Here is a 9,086-nt window from a genome sequence, read left to right as displayed (position 1 = left end):
ATCGTGCTGGAACATACACCCCCGGATTAATTGAGGGGGGGCGACATCAAGTCGAAGTCTCTTCATAGAGAAAACACCTTCATACGCTGAAAAAATGTAGACACTCAGGGAAAAATCTATTAGAATAAGGAAGTCGGCTACCTGACTTAACTGAGTCAAGAGATGACAGAAGAGCAAGGCGCATATGTCGAAACGAAGAAGCCTTGGTTGCGTTTGAAGACATCTGAATCCTGAAAGCAGCTTTATTAACTGTCGCTGCTTGTGATAAAACGCGGATTACGCGCGAGATAAAACTGATATTAGACTGAATTGAAGGACATACAGGGCGTCGCGGTATGGTCGAAGACAGCGAAGTGTGTGGTGGTGCACTCATATTCCTGTGAGACCCTATACGTCATTTCAATCCGTGCGTGCAGACAGCAACATTGATGATATAATTTGGCACGTGACATTCTTCCTAATCAAATAGGAATTATTCAAAAAAATGAAAAACCTTATGCGTAAGTCGAATATATCGTTAGAAACTCTGTCAGTTAGAAACGTAAAAGCTGAAAAGGTCTCACACACATGGCGAGAAGCATTATAATGAAAACTATTAAGATTTATTAAAAATACTCTCAGCGCTTGCGAGATTTCATTTTCCTTCGTTCATTCCGCGTGCACAGGGAGCTAAGCGTTTGCGGTCGCACTGTTCTAGCAGCCCATAATATACCGCGTGGTGACTCTACTTGACATCTTTCTTTTGTTTTCGCGCGTGCTCTAACCCAATTACTGCCAGCTAACCACACAGCGAGTTGTGTGGTTACTGGAGTTATGGACAAATTGAGCTCTTGAATTAGCTTATAACGGTCAGCGACGGAATAAACGAGGCTATGCGCGGCAGTCTGAAAGAGAATTGCTCATATCTCTAATGCAGATAAAGTGAAGGGATATTCGGAATAGTGAAGTTGATTCACTTTGACAGGTTTCAAATGGCGACATTAGATTTTAAGAAAGATACTCTCCCATAAATAGCACACATCTATGGCTCAGAACATCCTTAACTCAAGACCTCAAAATTTAGCTTCATTTACAGCTCTGATAAGCTGTGTATTAAAAAAAAATATTTGAAAAGCGCAGAAGAAAAGTACAATTCTTTCGCCGCAACTTACTTTTTTCCGTGTAACGACTTTGACTATCTAATTCTGCACTACATCACAGCCGCTTGTTATGCACGGTGAAGCCCTTTCGTGAAAGGAGAAATAAATTTCCGCAAGCATTTCCTTAACAGAAGCACTATAATCTCGTCGAACAGCAAAAGAAATATATTAGAGCATTATGCAGATATTATTTTCGTACTTAATATTATTGGACCGGTCGCTTCTTTCAACTACAATGATGTGTAATTTAAGTCTGCCCGCTTTAGAAGACTGTGTTTGAAACCACGACACACAATACTTGAAACGACTGCTCACGTAAGTGAAATAGGCAGAATCGGGCTTTTTGTTAAGTTTAAAACGGGCGCTTTTCAACTCCCTCCAGGTGTATGTAGAAGTAAAAGCGAAGTTTTCTTCGCTGGCAATAATAAATAAAACTAAAACTATATGTCGACACGAAAGCACTCACTTGCTTGCACCTCACTTGCTATATGTTGTAATGCCTTCAGATTATCTTCGACCGCATGAAATGGATTTTGTAAGCCGAGAAAAGAGCCAAGCTCACGTCGATTTTATTTGCTCACAAAATACACTCAGGCTGAGCGGATGGTTACTGCCGACACGGCTTTTTTTATTGGCATGAAACCAGCACTGCGGCTACGGCATTGATATATAAAGGAGAGGCAGCACAACAAATATTTTAGAAGGGAACTTGCTGGAATGACATCAAAGCAAACAACGCAATTTGAAGGGTATTGCGAGAAATACTTGAAAGCAAAAATATCAATACTATGTGATGTTGGCTAACATTTTACGGTATGTTCAGAAAAAAAACATTTTCAGCACTGATTTTAAAAAACTTAAAAATAAACTCATACGACGCGAGCTATATACACGATACAATACGTAGTACCGCACAGTATGTATAGATATAAACGGTAAAAAAGGAACGAAATTATGGCCGCATAATTGAAACAAAACGCTAAGGCAGAGAGGTGCATATTAATAATGCCCTGAGAACCAGTATTTCAGCGCATTTGTCAGATTTTTCAGGAATCTGACAAATCAGGGATCTTCGTCCCTAGCAAGGAGGAAAAAAAAAACAAGCAGGGAGCGTGACTTTATAATCTTGAAGCCTAGTCAAAAAATATAGTGGAAAGCATCATGGGAAATAGGCCCTCACGTGACAAGGCAGCGGTAGTTCTTAGCCGGATTCGGTTTTCGGCTTCGCTCTTTTGTTATGTTGCGTCAGACTAAAAAGCACCGCGATCCAAGCAGGTTGGTAGTCTGGTAACTGTGGAGAGTATTTCCCAAAAGTCAGTGCGCAAAAGGGCCCTCGGCAGCGGCGTCACAGGATGATGGCTTGCAGAGGCTGAGCGCGTGACGTCATGCTCCCTCCTAGTTTTTTTTCTTCCTCCAAGGTCCCTGGACGTGGATTCACTCTCCCCCTCTTCCCCCCTCTCACTCGGTATCGCCTGCGCGCCGCGCCGCCGGCAGCTGCTCCACACCACGTGACCAACCACGGCGCCGCCACGGAGTTCAAGGGTGGCTACGCAGCACAATGGGTGCCACGCTGAAGGCTCGAAGTGCTAGCGTAATGTAGCTATCGCGACAAAAAAGTTATGGTTGAGATCCTAGGTTGTTCCTTCGCTTTACATTTGAAAGAAAGGCGAGGAAAGACACTGACCACTGAACACGATAAAAAAAAGCGTTTGTGCGTAGGGTTCACTCGCCCCTGTTTTTTTGCACGCTTTATGACGAACATAATAAGCCAATCTAATCAGGCCCGTACGTTACTGGGGCTCCTTTGAGAAACAGGTGAAATGAGAGTTTTTAGCTGCCAGGTATTCACGTTCGGCTCTTTAACCTGCCTATCTCTATTTGAAAGAGTTCTGACTTCATTCAGATAGGAATAAAAGCCCTCGTACTCCCGGTCTAAGGGCGCTGAAAGTGTACGAAATGTATGAATACCTGTAATGCTTTATGACCTGTTGAACCCCTAATGTCACCTGACCTCTGTACGAAGCAGCAGTTAGGCAAGTGTGATGAACCGGTAGTGTGAAGTGAGAAAAGAGATATTTTGGTTGTAATTTATGCCCTTCAATTCTGATTAAAATAGAACTTTAGTACTCGTGTGCGATTGAATTCATGAAATTTGCTTACTGTTTTGTTTCATACCCCTATACGTACGTGTAACCACTACAACAAATAGAAAAATAGCTGACCTCCAATAATTTAGTTGACGTTATTTTGGTCTTTTTTTTAATGAACCGTTTTTGAACTTTCATTATACGTGAGAACAGTCACACAGAAAGAACCCATGGCATATCTACAAACGAAAAAAAAAGTATTCTATATGATGCTCTCTTGCACTTGGCGCTACTGATTCCATTTGAAGAACGACGTTTTTGTTGTTGCATGTGAAGCGAAAGCACATGTTCACAAGTGATGATTGCCCAATGTTTGATGGAGATCGAAAAGGAGAACAATTCATTCAGAGCACGCCGTTTTGATGCATGTATCCTGTAGCCATAACATTCTGTTTTTTTCTTCCATGAGTATGCTCATCTGTTCTCTTTAACAGTTTGCATATGTTGCAATGCCACCGCCGTCGCTACCACCTATCCAGGTTCAGTACAGCTGGAACCATCTTCTAATGAGCTTTAATTAGGTATGTTCTGCTCTAGGTGTCGTCTCTACTACATCATAAGATTAGATATATCACCCGCCTGCCTCGCTCTGTCGCTTCCTGTTACACTTGCCTTTTCGTGTAATGCAGTTCTCTTCCGCAAACGGCATCGGTGAGGTGTTCTAAACATTATCCGCCTTTTGTATTTTCATTTGACCTTTTCTACGTTAAACGGATTGTAATTGACATCTTTATTTACTCTGTTTACTTCCTCTTAACGTTACAAATGCAATTTTTCTTTCTGCCGGTGACTTCATTGTTTTGTAGCTACGTTGATAATTTATGAGTTTTCCATCAAAGTTCCCGCGGATAAGCAGTTCTGGCTTGACAGGAATTATTCAGCTTATGTTTGACGTTGGTGCTTGGTTGGTCATCAACTGATACGTAAACGCTTGGCTTTTTGCACCGCTGGGTCTTGTGGTCACACGCACTTTCGCTCCTGATCACTAACACCTTTTCGAGCCGCCGCAGATGGCTACTGAGGAGATACTCCATTCATTATGCAAAACTCACTATAATATAGGAGTAATTACTCATTGGAATCCACCCAAGTGCAGCCATACGGCTACAAAAAAGAAAATCGAGTGCGCCTAAGTTTCGCCTTTAAGAGTGGAACGCGACCGGGTGTTGAAGTACTGCCAGGGAGTCCAGGGAACGCCATCCCCCTTTCGGCGCAACGCCTTGTCCGTTTCGCTGTGCTACATACGGTGAAATGGACGCGGGGAGCGGCAAACCACGTAGTGCAGAGCCCGAGGGGGAGTGAGCGTGCAGGAGGGGGAGCGCCGGCTATCCTCCCTCTGCGCGGTGGCAGGACGAGCCTCCCAGCAGGGCTCAACTCTAGTCGGGAGCAGCCTTTGGCAGCGCTCCCGCGCTAGCCTCGCAGCCGGGCCCAACTCTACTCGGGCAACGGCGGCGTAATGCCGTCGCGTTCTATCTCTTGAGGCAGTGAGTTACATTCCGAGGAGGACGAGTGCGAGGAGGACGATTTTTCGCTCACGGCCAACGCCCCCGACGCCGACACCGGGTTTTCTGCTACACGAGCTCCTTAACGCTGTGGTGTTAAAAGCAAACTTTTTCTCTAACTGCGAAGTTTCTCAGAAAGCTGCATAGCTTTCCTTTGTAGCCGTATGGCTGCGCTTAGGTAGATTCCAATCATTAATTACTCCCTTGTTGCAAATTCTACACCACCTTGGGGAATTCCTCTACACACTTGACCAACACTGTTCCCACTTTGAGTTGTCGATCAAATCGCTCTGGTCGTACCATAAGCTTGCCGTCCGGGTTAGCTCAGTTGGTAGAGCGACTGCTCCGGTGAAGCGGTGGTCCCGGGTCTGAACCCTGGACTAGGGCGAATTTTTCTTTAAGTGCAAAGTTTCTGAAAAATTTCTACAGCTTTCCCTTGTAGCCGTATGGCTGCTCTTGGGTGCATGCCAATGAGTGATTACCCCCTATTGTACTCCAACTTGGGGGATTTCCCAAAACATTTAACCAAAATTCATTATAATTTGCTCAGTAGCCGCACGACGTTTATATATGTCGATAAGCGTAGAGCGCTACTATAGGGTGCTGTGCGCTCTATCACATGCTCTATCAGATGCTCTACCCCAAGGATACCTAAGCGGTGGCCGTGTGGCGAAGGGCTCGCCCATGCCGAAGGTGCAGGGTTCCAAATCTCCGTGGCCCGGTGTACTCACCAGATTTCTAAAAAGTGCAAGATATCCCCAGGCTCGGTGCTCGGCTTTTCTGGGATGAAATGTTGGCAAATGACCCTTGTACAGAAATGTTACTTTGAGGTGTGAGGGATTTGTTCTGCCGTAAAGAGACATGTTCTCTTTTGCGGGAAAACCAAATTGCGCCCTTTTCTATAGCCAAATTTGCGAGAGAGTCGCGCCAGACGGCTTAAAAGGAAGCACCTTGGTCTGTATACTTTTGACGATGGCTGTACATTGCCAAGTCAGTAACAGCGGAGAGGAGGCGCTATAAAGTGGCAGCGTCATAGATATTGGCAATTCATACGCTTGCGTTATGCCGCGAGAGGCGCTCTTCGCCGCCAGCTGCGGGAAGAGCGGGTGTGGCGGCCTAAAGCACGAATTAATCGAGCGTTTATACGGCGGCAAGTTGGCCATTTTTGCCCGTCGGCGCGCACTTGACGCCGAGCGTCGAGAAAAGCGCCCGTCACCGCCGATCTGGAACCACTAGATATTTTACGCGTGTGTTGCACGCCCCGGAGGATCTTGGACTCAATTCCGCCTTCTTCGGCGGGAACTGTGTAATGTCCAGTCGGTCCAGCCTTTTCCGCTTTTCCGCGCGCGGACCGGGTCCGCAGTCCCGCAGTAGTGCTTGACTGTGCCAAGAAAATCATCGCAAATGGAATTCAGTGACAACCTCATATGCACGCTGCAAAAGCGTGCCAAATTGTGAGATAGCTCAGGGAAGGGCTTCAAGGACCAAAGAATGAAATCGGTGGCGTGGGCCGAAGTGGTCACCGAAATTGGATACGACCCGGAAGGTATGCTTGCATTGCTACCAGTATATCTTTGTGGCGAAACAAGGAGAAATAGCTTTTAGCGCTTTTGAACCTTCAGTATGCACGCTTCTTAGAGTCGAATCTCATGCTTGCCGGGGTCAAAGAGCATCTAGCCAGCCGAGGCACACCACTGACAGTATGCATGGCGGAGCGCATCTCCCCAGTTGATCGTCGCTTGCGTGTTCCCTAGCGCGAAAGTACGTTTCTAGGGGCGTCGACAACGGTCAGCACTTCATTGAAAATTTGCCTGTCTGGAAGGTCCTTGAGACGTACCTTGCTATATGCATGTACAGCAAGGTCGTCGATATGCAGGGACTTGTTCCTACTCAACTGTTTACGATAGCTGGTAGCACAATTATTATTCGGCGAGCTGGTTCACGATATTTTGAAAAGCGTGCATGGCACAAATGAGACCAGGGTCTTTTCCCGTCTCGTTATTGTGGTTCGCTACTTGTATTTCAGAATAAGATGAACATAATATACCAACTCCTCCGCGGTCCCTCAGTGGTTATAGTGGTCGGCTACTGGTCCCCGAGGACGAAGTCGCGGTCACGACGTCCGTATTTCGCTGGAGGCGAAACGAAAAATGAGCTCGTCTACTGTGCGGTGTCAGTGCACTTACATGATTCCTGTACGGTCGAAATTTTTTCAGAGCCTTCCACTATGGTGTGCCTCATGGCCTGTGTCGCTTTTCTACGTTAAACACATAAAATAGCCTCATCATTAAAGCTTTATAAGCAGCCACGCCATGCGGTGGCAATGTAAATTAGCGGCCTGCTTATGAAATAGCTGTTTAGAGGGGTGCTGGAAATATTATTCGTAACCTTTTTAATTAAAGCAATGTGTGCTAGTGAGCAGAGTTCAAGATTTGAAACTATATTTTCAGTTAAAAATGTGTAGGCGCGGTGGAACAGCCTTACGGACTTCTTCACCAAGAAGCATCGTGCTTGGAAAAATTATTGGGCGAAGGGGCTCAGGAGCCATTGATGCAGTGCAGGTGCGGTTGCCGTATTTCTACCTGATGAAGTTTTTATAACGTCAGGTGGCTTTTTTCAGGAACGGTCTCATCGCTTGATGCTCAATTTTCAAAGCCATTTATTTTTCGTTTGGGGCCCAAGAAATAATCTTTTATAACGCGGGTAAGCACATAAAAATATGAGCTGATGTAAAATAGCTCAAATAATATAAAATATAATAATTTCAATTATAATGCACAATATATTCACCAGTTCTAGGTTTTACAATGAAGTGAGTGGACGGCCTTATTTTAGGTTAGAACAGCAGTGACAAATGCTGCGAAAATTAATGTTATTGAATTTATGCTTTTGTGAAATAGTTTAAATGATGACTAGGCTAAACGATACCAGAATACCGCACAGTAATGCTACTGCTGCGGTTTCAAACCTTCATTAAAGATTTGCAAAGCTGAGATGTGAAAAGTAAAGTGTGCTGATCCTTACGTAACATGTATTTATTTTCAGCCCCTTTCCCAACAGCCACAATCAGTCGGATGATGCAGCTCTTCTCCAGCCAATGAGATGAAACTGCTTAAACAGTGCTAGAATCGATTTACATTGTCTGTGACAGTGATGAAGTGCATTCAAGTTCCTTACTGCCTATTTGCAAATGCATATACGTGATCCGACGGTCCGCACGTAAAGTTAGGCCAGACAATATTGAAGTCATACACATACATAAAACGCACTTCAGCATTTCACACAAGGACCATCCAGAAACACCACAAGCTAATCTTATGAACAGAAACTACCACTGCGTGTTACTGCAGTCAGCATGGCCGAACTTTTTACTTTTCCTCGTGCGGGCTTATGTAAGGAAAACATGTTTATTATGGGGAAAGCAGAGCAAGTTTTTAGAGAGTCACTGTGCTCTCCTGTACTCTGTAGCATTGTATAAAATGCTTGCTAGTGATTCAGTTCTACAACTCATCTTTTTCTAGAAGCACTGGTGTAATCTAGACACGAGAGCCATGTCGTTGGAAGAAGGAACAGCCCGGAGACGAGCACATCTAACGGCTGCTCGCATACTGCCCAGCAATCCTGGCGTGAAGAATTATAATCAAGAAAAATATTATGATTTAATAAAAATGCTCTCAGTGGTTGCGAGACTCCATTTTCCTTCGTTCATTCCGCGTGCACAGGGAGCTAAGCGTTTGCCGTCGCACTGTTCTAGCAGCCGATAATATACCGCGTGGTGACCCCACTTAATTAATATCTTTCTTTTGTTTTCGCACGTGCACTAACCCAAATACTGCCAGCTAACCACACAGCGAGTTGTGTGGTTACTGGAGTTAGGGACAAATGGAGCTCTCGAATTAACTTATAACAGCCAGCGACGGAATAAAAGAGGCTATGCGCGGCAGCCTGAAAGCGAATTGCTCATATCTCAAATGCACAGAAAGTGAAGGGATACTCGGAATAGTAAAGTTGATTCGCTCTGACAGGTTTAAAATGGCGACGTTAGATTTTAAGAAAGATATTCTCCCGTAAACAGCACGCATCTATGGCTTAGATGATCCTTAACTCAAGACCTCAGAATTTAGCTTCAGTTACGGCTCTAATAAGCTTTATATTAAAGAAAACTTGAAAAGTGCAGAAGAAAAGTACAATCTTTTCGCCGCAACTTACTTTCTTCCGTGTAACGACTTTCACTTTCTTATTCTGCACTACATCACAGCCGCTTGTTATGCACGGTGAAGCCCGTTCGTGAAAAGTGA

This window comes from Amblyomma americanum, chromosome 8 (assembly GCF_052857255.1).
Source record: "Amblyomma americanum isolate KBUSLIRL-KWMA chromosome 8, ASM5285725v1, whole genome shotgun sequence".
In the NCBI taxonomy this organism is placed as follows: Eukaryota; Metazoa; Arthropoda; class Arachnida; order Ixodida; family Ixodidae; genus Amblyomma; species Amblyomma americanum.
The sequence above is the reverse complement of the archived record's forward strand: the minus strand, read 5'-3'. Positions refer to the sequence as shown.